The following is a 13,187-nucleotide window of genomic DNA, read 5'->3' on the forward strand; positions in this document are numbered from 1 at the left end:
CAGTCAAGAGAGCAAAAAGAAGAATTAGAAGGTAGGTGCCATGTCTGAACTACTGCAAATGAATGGGATCCTAGTTATTGAGACTGAAATGTAGCAGCTGGTCTCTTTTTGTTCACAGGCCTTGGTGATGCAGGTTGGGTTAGTGCCTTTATGAATTAAGTGGATTTCTAGGAATAATTTTAAATGTGGCCTCAATTCTGTCCCATATGGATATATTCATAACGTTTTGGGGAAGAGAGCTGGTTTGCCACTATCCAAGACATATTACAAATACAACATGTATTACATATATTACAAATACAACATGATTCTGCCTAATGGTGTCTGTGGCCCAGTAAATCCTTACAGGTTCTTTTTAACTTCCTCCTAAAATCCACAGAAGGTCTTTTAAATACACTCAGGATAATTTAAAATATATATCGGTGTGTGGTTGTAATCACTTTTTTTGACTGCCCCCCAGATTATAATCATGAAGTGAGCATGGATTGCTTAGTAATACAGAGAAGCAGCATGGCTCAGTGGAAAGAGCCCGGGCTTTGGAGTCAGAGGTCATGGGTTCAAATCCCACCTCTGCCACTTAGCTGTGTGACTTTGGGCAAGTCACTTCACTTCTCTGTGCCTCAGTTACCTCATCTGTCAAATGGGGATTAAGACTGTGAGCCCCACATGGGACAACCTGATCACCTTGTAACCGTCCCAGTGCTTAGAACAGTGCTTTGCACATAGTAAGCGCTTAATAAATGCCATCATTGTCATTAATACAAAATAGCAAAGGAACAGTAGGTGTTTCCCTGGTTTAGGAGTTAGAATAACAGTAATCCTAAACTATTTGGGGCCAGTTACTTAAAAGGTGAACCCGTCCAGCCCCTCCACTCTTTAGGAGACCATATCCATTTTTAATCCTGTCCCATTTACATTGTGATGTGTGATCATCCTGCTGCAAAGTATTCTTAAATCAAGTGTTCAAGTGAAGAGTTAATCATCTAAAAATTATATTCTAATTTGTCTTTGTCTCTTGCCAACTTTTTTTTCCTGTCAGTTTTTTGGCCACTGAAGGAGTCTCGGCTGGAAAGAACACAGGCTTAAACAATTAACAAACAATGGGAGGCACCTGTGGCCGCATACACAAGTGAAGACTCTTGTCTCCCCTTTCATTCATTCATTCAATCGTATTTATTGGGCGCTTACTGTGTGCTGAGCACTGTATTAAGGCACTTCACACACCACATATGGCATCCCTGAAACCTCCTACTTGATGCGTGCCACTTCATTCAATCGTATTTATTGAGCGCTTACTGTGTGCGGAGCACTGTACTAAGCGCTTCACACACCACATATGGCATCCCTGAAACCTCCTACTTGATATGTACCACTTCATTCAATCGTATTTATTGAGCGCTTACTGTGTGCGGAGCACTATACTAAGCGCTTGACTTCTGTGTTCTTTCTTTATTTTGTACAATTTCAGCAGAAAAAAGGGAAATGTTTTGAGGTGCCCTGTAGCCATCTGAAGTACTGGTCTCCTGAAAAAGTAGCAAATCAATCGTATTTATTGAGCACTTACTGTGTGCTGAGCACTGTACTAAGCGCTTGGGAAGGACAAGATGGCAACATATAGAGACAGTCCCTACCCAACAGTGGGCTCACAGTCTAAAAGGGGGAGACAGAGAACAAAACCAAACATACTAACAAAATAAATAAAATAGATATGTACAAGTAAAATAAATAGAGTAATAAATATGTACAGGCATATATACATATATACAGCAAATCATGTTGCTGCTTCTGAATCTCTGACTGGAAAGACACAAATTAGGGTGGACACATTTCAGCAGGAGGAAAAGGGAGGTTGAAGTTGAACAAGGAGGAATTTCCCCTTTCTGCCAAATCTTGGAGGCAGAGTTCTTTCACCCTCTGAGCTACAGATTTTCTAGTAAGGCCAATCCTATTAGGTTGTCTACTGCCGAGGCGATAAAATCCTCTTTAGCATTTCACCTGGCTCCCAAAGTTCTTATGGAAGAGACTAAAAATGTGGGATAGCTAGACACCTCCTTAGTCTGTCACAACTCTCCTATTGTGCTTGGCACATAGTAAGCACATAACAAATACCATTATTATTTTTATTGTCTCCTCAGAGATTCACCATTCTGGAATGGGGTAAAAGGATTTTCAACTGTTTTTGTTAGTTGGTAATTTTAAAAAACTAAACTAATGGGTTCTGCCTAGGGGCCTGGTGGTAAAAGAGGACCAGGCTTCTATTCCTGCCTCTGCCACTGGCTGGCTGTGTGACCTTGGACAAGTCATTTAATTTCTCTGTACTGTCTACTTAGACTATGCCCCCCATGTGGAACAGGGACTGGCTCCAGTCTGATTTGCCGGTACCTACCCCAGCACTCAGATCGGTCCTTAACGTATAGTAACCGCTTAGCAGCTGTGAGTTCCTGGTTAAAGGGTAGAACTCACAGCCCACTGTTCGGCAGGGTCTTTAGTGCTCTCCATTTTCAGGTTACGTCAATCGATCAATCGTATTTATTGAGCGCTTACTGTGTGCACAGCACTGTACTAAGCGCTTGGGAAGTACAAGTTGGCAATGTATAGAGACAGTCCCTACCCAACAGTGGGCTTACAGTCTAAAAGGTCATGGAGCAGGGGCAGATAGAGGATGGCGGGGGGGGGGCAGGGGCAGGTAGAGGGTGGCAGAGGGCAGCAGGGAGTGTTGGCAGAGGTAAGAAGGTGGCAGAGGGCAGCAGGGGACCACAGAGGGTGGCAAGGGCAGATAGCGGGAGGCAGGGGATGGTAGGCGGAGGTAAGACGGTGGCAGAGGGCAGCAGGGGATGGCAGAGGGCGGCAGGGGCAGAAAGAGGGCGGCAGGAGGCACCGGGGGAGGTAAGAAGGCGGCAGAGGGTGGCAGGGGCAGGTAGACGGTGGCAGAGGGCAGCAGGGGGAGGTAAGAGGGCGGCAGGGGCAGAGAGAGGGTGGCAGGGGCAGATAGAGGGCAGCAGGGGATGGCAGGGGGAGGTAAGAGGGCGGCAGGTGCAGGTAGAGGGTGGCAGGGGCAGGTAGAGGGCGGCAGAGGGCAGCAGGGGGTGGTAGGGGCAGATAGAGGCTGGCAGAGGGCAGCAGGGGTGGCAAGAGGGCGGCAGGGGCAGATGGAGGGTGGCAGAGGGCAGCGGGGGTGGCAGGGGCAGATAGAGGGTGGCAGGGGCAGATTGAGGGCGGCAGGGGCAGATAGAGGGTGGCAGAGGGCAGCAGGGGGTGGCGGGGCAGATAGAGGGCGGTAGGGGCAGATAGAGGGGGGCAGGGGCAGATAGAGGGGGGCAGGGGCAGATAGGGGGTGGCAGAGGGCAGCAGGGGGTGGCAGGGGCAGATAGAGGGCTGCAGGGGCAGATAAAGGGTGGCAGAGAGCAGCAGGGGGTGGCAGGGGCAGATAGAGGGCGGCAGGGGCAGATAGAGGGGGGCAGGGGCAGATAGGGGGTGGCAGAGGGCAGCAGGGGGTGGCAGGGGCAGATAGAGGCCTTCCCAGACTGAGCCCCTTCTTTCCTCTCCCCCTCGTCCCCCTCTCCACACCCCCGTCTTACCTCCTTCCCTTCCCCACAGCACCTGTATAGATGTATATATGGTTGTACATATTTATTACTCTATTTATTTATTTATTTATTTTACTTGTACATTTCTATCCTACTTATTTTACTTTGTTGGTATGTTTGGTTCTGTTCTCTGTCTCCCCCTTTTAGACCGTGAGCCCACTGTTGGGTAGGGACCGTCTCTATGTGATGCCAATTTGTACTTCCCAAGCGCTTAGTACAGTGCTCTGCACATAGTAAGCGCTCAATAAATACGATTGATTGATTGATTGATTGACAAGGGCAACAGGGAGTGGCAGGGGCAGATAGAGGGCGGCAGGGGCAGATAGAGGGTGGCAGAGGGCAGTAGGGGGTGGCAGGGCAGATAGAGGGTGGCAGAGGGCAGCAGGGCGTGGCAGGGGCAGATAGAGGGTGGCAGAGGGCAGCAGGGGGTGGCAGGGGCAGATAGAGGGTGGCAGAGGGCAGCAGGGGGTGGCAGGGGCAGATAGAGGGCTGCAGGTGCAGATAGAGGGTGGCACAGAGCAGCAGGGGGTGGCAGGGGCAGATAGAGGGCGGCAGGGGGCGGTAGGGGGAGGTAAGAGGGCGACAAAGGGCAACGGGGCGTGGCAGGGGCAGATAGAGGGCGGCAGGGGGCGGCAGAGGGCAGCAGGGAGTGGCAGGGGCAGATAGAGGGCGGCAGGGGGCGGCAGAGGGCAGCAGGGAGTGGCAGGGTCAGGTAGAGGGCGGCAGGGGGCGGCAGAGGGCAGCAGGGAGTGGCAGGGGCAGATAGAGGGCGGCAGGGGGCGGCAGAGGGCAGCAGGGAGTGGCAGGGTCAGGTAGAGGGCGGCAGGGGGCGGCAGGGAGGGGTAACAGGGCAGCAGGGGACGGTAGCGGGCGGCAGGGGGAGGTAAGAGGGCTGCAGAGGGCAGTAGGGGGCGGCAGGAGCAGATAGACGGCGGCAGGGGCAGGTAAGAGGGCGGCGGGCGGATTTATTACGTGTGTGCACTTACTATAGCATCCAGGGCGTCCTTATAAAGCGCCGGAATGACTCCTCACCCGGACGGATCGGAGGATGGCGGCGGCCCGGTCCCGCGGCGACCCCGGGGACCCTGGGCGCGGGAGCACGTGCGCGGCCCGGGGCGGCGAGGCGGGGACGGGGCAGGCGGCGGCCACGTGCGCGGCCCGGGGCCGTCGCGCGCCGGTGGCCTGCGCCTGCGCGTGCGCCTGCGCGGCGGGCGGTCGTCGCGCGCCGGGCGGTGAGAACGCGGGGCGCGCTGTGGAAACCCCTGAGCGTCGGGGCCCGTGGGGCGGAAAAACTGGAAGTGAGGCCAAAGAAACATTATAAATACCCTGTTAATGAGGCAAAAGTCACGTGGTGTAGACCGTAGAATATAATTTTTAGATGATTAGCTCTTGAACGCTTGATTTAAGATTACTTTGCAACAGGGTGATCACACATCACAATGTAAATGGGACAGTATTAATATAAATATAAATATAGGAGGCCTTCCCAGCCTGAGCCCCTTCCTTCCTCTCCCCCCTCTCCATCCCCCCCATCTTACCTCCTTCCCTTCCCCACAGCACCCGTATATATGGATATATGTTTGTACATATTTATTACTCTATTTATTTTACTTGTACATATCTATCCTATTTATTTTATTTTGTTAGTATGTTTGGTTTTGTTCTCCGTCTCCCCCTTTTAGACTGTGAGCCCACTGTTGGGTAGGGACTGTCTCTAGATGTTGCCAACTTGGACTTCCCAAGCGCTTAGTACAGTGCTCTGCACATAGTAAGCGCTCAATAAATACGATTGATGATGATGATGATGAAATACGCTATTAATGAAGCAAAAGTCACGTGGTGCGGGGTGGGGGGGCCATAGACCGTAGAATATAATTTTTAGATGATTAGCTCTTGAACACTTGATTTAAGATTACTTTGCAACAGGGTGATCACACATCACAATGTAAATGGGACAGTATTATAAATATAAATATAAATATGGGAGGCCTTCCCAGCCTGAGCCCCTTCCTTCCTCTCCCCCTCTTCCCCCTCTCCATCCCCCCCACCTTACCTCCTTCCCTTCCCCACAGCCCCTGTATATATGTTTGTACATATTTATTACTCTATTTATTTTACTTGTACATATCTATCCTATTTATTTTATTTTGTTAGTATGTTTGGTTTTGTTCTCCGTCTCCCCCTTTAAGACTGTGAGCCCACTGTTGGGTAGGGACCGTCTCTAGATGTTGCCAACTTGTACTTCCCAAGCGCTTAGTACAGTGCTCTGCACATAGTAAGTGCTCAATAAATACGATTGATGATGATGATGATGAAATACACTATTAATGAAGCAAAAGTCACGTGGTGCGAGGGGGCCCCATACACCGTAGAATATAATTTTTAGATGATTAGCTCTTGAACGCTTGATTTAAGATTACTTTGCAACAGGGTGATCACACATCACGATGTAAATGGGACAGTATTATAAATATAAATATAAATATAGGAGGCCTTCCCAGCCTGAGCCCCTTCCTTCCTCTCCCCCTCGTCCCCCTCTCTGTCCCCCATCTTACCTCCTTCCCTTCCCCACAGCACCTGTATATATGTATATATGTTTGTACATATTTATTACTCTATTTATTTTACTTGTACATATCTATTCTATTTATTTTATTTTGTTAGTATGTTTGGTTTTGTTCTCCGTCTCCCCCTTTTAGACTGTGAGCCCACTGTTGGGTAGGGACCGTCTCTAGATGTTGCCAATTTGTACTTCCCAAGCGCTTAGTACAGTGCTCTGCACATAGTAAGCGCTCAATAAATACGATTGATGATGATGATGATGATGAAATACACTATTAATGAAGCAAAAGTCACGTGGTGCGGGGGGGGGGGCATAGACTGTAGAATATAATTTTTAGATGATTAGCTTTTGAACGCTTGATTTAAGATTACTTTGCAACAGGGTGATCACACATCACAATGTAAATGGGACAGTATTAATATAAATATAAATATAGGAGGCCTTCCCAGCCTGAGCCCCTTCCTTCCTCTTCCCCTCTTCCCCCTCTCCATCCCCCTCATCGTACCTCCTTCCCTTCCCCCCAGCACCTGTATATATGGATATATGTTTGTACATATTTATTACTCTATTTATTTTACTTGTACATATCTATTCTATTTATTTTATTTTGTTAGTATGTTTGGTTTTGTTCTCCGTCTCCCCCTTTTAGACTGTGAGCCCACTGTTGGGTAGGGACTGTCTCTAGATGTTGCCAATTTGTACTTCCCAAGCACTTAGTACAGTGCTCTGCACATAGTAAGCGCTCAATAAATACGATTGATGATGATGATGATGATGATGAAATACACTATTAATGAAGCAAAAGTCACGTGGTGCGGGGGGGGGGGCCCATAGACCGTAGAATATAATTTTTAGATGATTAGCTCTTGAACACTTGATTTAAGATTACTTTGCAACAGGGTGATCACACATCACAATGTAAATGGGACAGTATTATAAATATAAATATAAATATGGGAGGCCTTCCCAGCCTGAGCCCCTTCCTTCCTCTCCCCCCTTCCCCCTCTCCGTCCCCCCGCCTTACCTCCTTCCCTTCCCCACAGCACCTGTATATATGTGTATATGTTTGTACATATTTATTACTCTCTGTCTTCCCGAGCGCTTAGTACAGTGCTCTGCACACAGTAAGCGCTCAATAAATACGATTGATTGATTGATTGATAAATATATATACTTCCCAAGCACTTAGTACAGTGCTCTGTGCACAGTAAGCGCCCAATAAATACGATTGATGGATTGATTGATAACGGGACAATATTATAAACGGCAGGCCGGCCGAGGTTGTGGTAAATAGAAATCAATCAATTAATCGTATTTATTGAGCGCTTACTGTGTGCAGAGCACTGTACTAAGCGCTTCAGAAGTCCAAGTTGGCAACATCTAGAGACAGTCCCTACCCAACAGTGGGCTCAGAGTCTAGAAGGGGGAGACAGAGAACACAATACTAACAAAATAAAATAAATAGAATAGATAAGTACAAGTAAAATAAATAGAGTAATAAATATGTACAAACGTATATACATTTATACAGGATACCATATTAACTTCTCTGGGCCTCAGTTCCCTCATCTGTAAAATGGGGATGAAGACTGTGAGCCCCCCGGGGGACAGCCTCATCACCGTGTAACCGCCCAGCGCTTAGAACAGTGATTTGCACGTAGTAAGTGCTTAATAAATTCATTCATTCATTCAATCGTATTTACTGAGCGCTTACTGTGTGCACAGCACCGTACTAAGCGCTCGGGAAGTAGAAGTTGGCAACATATAGAGACAGTCCCTACCCAACAGTGGGCTCACAGTCTAAAAGGGGGAGACGGAGAACAAAACCAAACATACTAACAAAATAAAATAAATAGAATAGATATGTACAAGTAAAATAGAGTAATAAATATGTACAAACATATATACAGGTGCTGTGGGGAAGGGAAGGAGGTAAGATGGGGGGATGGAGAGAGGGACGAGGGGGAGGGAAGGAAGGGGCTCAGTCTGGGAAGGGGGTAACTCTCTCAGAGTACAGATTTCGAGAAGACTGACTTAAAGAAATAGAAATTAAAACGGCACCTACAACTGAAAGGAACTAAGGGAATATGGCAGCCGGGGGTGAATTTTTACATGCACGTGCTGTGGAAGAAAGTGTTGGTCTCAGACAAAGTAATTGCACTAGATGAGTGAATTCAAGATTTATGCTTGTTTAGATGAACTAAATCATATTTATATTAATTTGCGTGCAAAGCAGCGTGGCTCAGTGGAAAGAGCCTGGGTTTGGGAGTCGGAGGTCCTGGGTTCTAATCCCGCCCCCTGCCACCTGTCAGCCGTGTGACCTTGGGCAAGTCATTTCACTTCTCTGGGCCTCCGTGACTTCATCTGTCAAGTGGGGATGAAGACTGTGAGCCCCACGTGGGACAACCTGATCACCCTGTATCTCCCCCGGCGCTTAGAGCATTGCTTGGCACATAGTAAGCGCTTAACAAATACCAACATTATTATTATTATGATATCTGGCCTAGCGAAGTGAGTTAGGAAGCAGTTTGTGAACATGTGCACAGGACGTGACCAGAGCTCTCCCAACCCTCAAATAAGGGAAGACTCACTTCGTTCCCGCCGGCTGCCAGCCCCGAAGAGAAACTCTTCTCATTGCAGTGGGGGACGTTGGGCTGAAGCCTGGCCCATGTGGCTTGGAGCACCCCCAAACTTGAGGGGACGAAGATAGACTACTCCTCCTCCCCCTCCCAGCTCCGGTTCCCTCCCCAGGATTAAAGGTAAGCAGTGTTCCCTACTGGAAAGAGAACCGGGCCTGGAATTGCTTCCCGACGGCAGCACCTGCCTGTTGTGTGACCTTGGACGAGCCATTTCAAGTCTCTGTGCTTTAGTTTCCTCTTCACTGAAATGGGGAGGAAATTCCTGTTCTCTCCCCTGCTTGGACTGTGAGCCCCACATGGGACGGGATTGTGTCCAACCTGATTATTTAGCACTTAGCAGAATGCTTGGCACATAGCAATATAGTTATAATTCTATTTATTCTGACGGTTTTGACGCCTGTGTACGTGTTTTGTTGTGTTTCCCCCTTCTAGACTGTGAGCCCGTTGTTGGGTAGGGACCGTCTCTATCTGTTGCTGACTAGTACTTCCCAAACGCTTAGTACAGTGCTCAGCATACAGTGAGCGCTCAATAAATACGGTTGAGTGAATGAATGAGTAAAAGACAACCAGGACAACCGGGTGAGAGATAGTAAGTTAGGCAAGCTAGGTTACTCTATTTTACTTGTACAGATTTACTATTCTATTTATTTTGTTTTGTTAATATGTTTTGTTGTCTGTCTCCCCCTTCTAGACTGTGAGCCTGCTGTTGGGTAGGTACCGTCTCTATAAGTTGCCAACTTGTACTTCCCAAGCGCTTAGTACAGTGCTCTGCACACAGTAAGCGCTCAATAAATACGATTGAATGAATGAATGAATGAATGAATGAATGAATGAATGACTTCCCCCTGCCCCGCAAGGGCTGACAGGATGTGGGTTTAGTGTTTATCAGTGTGAAAGTGCTCAAGAGCTTGGTGCTTTAAAAGGCATGAATTATCTCGTGTATGAATGTGTGCCGTTAGATCTGCCCACAATTTTATGGGCTTTACGTGACTGTATGAAGTAAAAGATAGGCTTTAAAAGCCTGCCTGCCCTGACCAGATAAAACTCCAGGACTGTTGGAAGAGATGGTGAAGCTGCAACTAATGCCAGCAGAAAAACATCCAAAGCAGCATCTAGACTATGAATAAATGTCATATTTGCAATTAAATCTATATGGCGTGATAGCACGGGAGGAGGGCAGGGGAAACTGGATGTGGTTAAGTATGGTGCAGTGGCAAATTCATGGGTCTAGCAATCAGGAGACCCAGGAATCCCAGCTCTGTGTCTGCCCTGCTGTGACCTTGGGCAAGTCACTTACTTTTCTAGGTCTTTTTCCTCCATGGTAAAATGGCGATGAGGTGCCTGCCCTGCCCATTCTCTTAATTTACGAGTCCCGAATAGGACAGAGATTATCCAATTTTATTCTACTCCGGTTCTCAGCCCAGTGTTTAGCATAGAGCAAGTCCTTAATAAATACCTCTCTCATAAATTTTATAAAATTTTATAAATATAGAAGTTTGAATCAGGGTTTCATACATTGTGCTGCTGGTCTCTATAGATGGAACCTGCCAAAAGGTTATTATGAATTTTTCCTTGGCACAACATAAATTTCTCAATCTGAATGTTTCGGTTAGAGCAACAAAGAGTCTGAAAAAACTAGACCTAGAGAGATAGAAAAGTTATGGTTTCCTGAATGGTGTAATCATTTTCTGGTTTTAGGATGTGCCTACTATATATTCAGATTATAGTTTCTACCCTCTAGACAGCTCTACAAACCTGACTGGCCGGAAGCCTTGCTGACTGCCACTTCATGTGTGTCTTCTTCCCGTTCTCCAGTTCCCTTTTTAGGCAGGGATCTAAACCAGAATTTAACCACGAATTTAACCCACGAAATGGGGCAGCAAGGTGCAGACTTTTTCCATTCCTCTCACTTCATTGGTAGCTTTCAAGACTAATTAAATTTAAAGTACAATTAATTTTTCTCGTACTATTAACCAAGAGGCAAGCACCTCCAATGTTTTTCTTTCCGCTTGCTACCAGAGGCCCATCAAAGCAAAATATCTTCTAAATTGCCATTCCTTTGCCCCCCTCAACCCACCCTCCAACTATGAGTAATTTAAGCAGAGTAAACTTTTCAAATATGTTCATATTAACCAACAGGTAGTATCAGAGGGGTACCTCCCTGAAAAAAGTAAACAGTCGATGGTGCCTGCATCCATGCTGGCACTAGTTGAGCTGTTTCATTTACATGCTCGGATTTGACAGTGCGAATAGGAATGTCCCTTATGTTTCATCGTATTTATGTGCCTTGGTTCTGGGGTTTTCTTTGGTTCCCACAGTATTGATTGAGCAATTTTTTCTGGTTTCCACATTACCAAACATTTAGGCTTAGGTTCACCCCCGTTTTGCCGCCTTCTTTACTCTGGTAGCAGAGGAGGGAGGATGAAAATATCCAGGAAACAAAAGGTCCTCCTCTCCGTCTCACAAACAAGCCAATAGGAAATCTTATAGCAGCAGAATAAGGCAGCTAGCTCGTCACAGTAGTGGAAGATGCAGTTTCCTGAACCGGCGTGTAGGCGTCTGGGTATTCAGGACAGGCTCGAATGTGAAACGAAATGTGTGTGGCTTCAAAAATATTCTGTCTGCGCAGAACCTTAACCACAATAGTTGGACTGTGAGAATTTGCTGTGGGAAAATAGAGGTCTTAAGAAGAAATCTGCTCTAGGAAAAAAAAAAAGAAAAACAAACTTCAAAACCCATGTTTATATACGGATCATTGTACTTGGTTTTGTGGGGAACTGTGGAGAATAAGTAATTTTACAGTTGAATAGAGAGCACAGGACTGACAAGAGACCAACATCCTCTAGACTGTGAGATGGTTGTGGGCAGGGAATGGATTTGTTTCTTCTTCTATTGTGCTCTCCCAAGTGCTTAATCAATCGTATTGAGCGCTTACTGTGTGCAGAGCACTGTACTAAGCACTTGGGAAGTACAAGTTGGCAACGTATAGAGACAGTCCCTACCCAACAGTGGGCTCACAGTCTAGAAGGGGGATATAGTGCTTTGCACATGGTAAGCGCTCAATAAATATGACTGAATGAACATCCCTGTTAATGATAGGAGGTGGGATGGGGAGGGAACTAGAGCTGTAGCAGTAGTGGCAGCTGCAGTGGGGGAATCTGGCCTTGGGGAGGAGAGGTGGGAAGGCTACGGAAAGCTCTGGCTGGGTGAGGAGCTGGAAACTGCTGGCTTGTCATTGTCACCAGTCCACTGCCACAGGCTTGGTTGGGCTAACTTTCTCCCTAGTCCTTATGTTGGACCGATGATGGTTGGTGAGAAATACCTGATGCCTGCACAGGAAAAGTCAGCCGTGTTAATATAGTAGATATGGGACATGCAGATGGAAAAAAACCACTAAACAGAAACATAGAACAAAAGAGGTAGATAAGGGAAAAGCAGGAGACACATCTCGAGCCGCACACCTAGTCAAAGCAACTCAGGCCTGGGAGTGGGAGTCAGAGGACCTGGGTTTCCATCCTGGCTCTGCCACTTACCCGCTGCAGGACGTTGGACAGGTCACTTAACTTCTCTGTGCCTCAGCCTTCTCTCTGTAAAATGGGAATTCGGTACCCAGTCTCCCTCTGTGGGAGAGGCGAGGATTGTGTCTGGCCTGATTTAATCTGCATTTACTCCAGGATTTAGAACAGTGCTTGATACAGAGTAAGTGTTGAAAAAGGACTAATGCTATTAATAATAGTTAAAAAATACTACGACGATTCTTGCGGGAGCTGGAGTGACGGGAATGCGTAATTCTTGCCGTCTTGAGGAAACAGGGAAGGGTTGGGGAGTCTGTAGCAATCTCTAGCATGACAAGCAGCATGGCCTAGGAGTCAGAGGACCTGAGTTTTATTGCCAGCTCTGCCACTTGCCTGTTGTGTGGCTTTGGGCTAGTCACAACTTTTGTGTGCCTCAGTTCCTTCACCTGTCATCCCTCATAATTAGACTGTGAGTCCTGTGTGGGATAGGGACTGTGTCTGGCCTATTTATCTTGTACCCGCCCAGAGGCTTTGTACAGTGCATGGTACGTCAGGGAATCAGTCCGTGGTATTTTTTGAATGCTTACTGTTTGCTGAGAACTGTACTAAGCGCCTGGGAAGGTGCAATATAATAGAGTTGGTAGATGCAATTCCTGCCTACAAGGACAGTCTACAGAGTGGGGTGGGATGGAGCGGCATTAAATTACAAATAAGGGAAAAGTAAAGTGTAAGGATATGTACATATGTACATAATTTGAACTGAATTTGATTGATTGATAAGTGCTGGGGTGAGCATCAAAGTGCTTAGCAAGTAGTAGTATAATTATTAGCACTTGTTTCAGTGATACCAGAATCCATCAATGGTATTTATTGTTTTCTACTG

Source organism: Tachyglossus aculeatus, chromosome 24, assembly GCF_015852505.1.
Source record: "Tachyglossus aculeatus isolate mTacAcu1 chromosome 24, mTacAcu1.pri, whole genome shotgun sequence".
Classification (NCBI taxonomy): domain Eukaryota; kingdom Metazoa; phylum Chordata; class Mammalia; order Monotremata; family Tachyglossidae; genus Tachyglossus; species Tachyglossus aculeatus.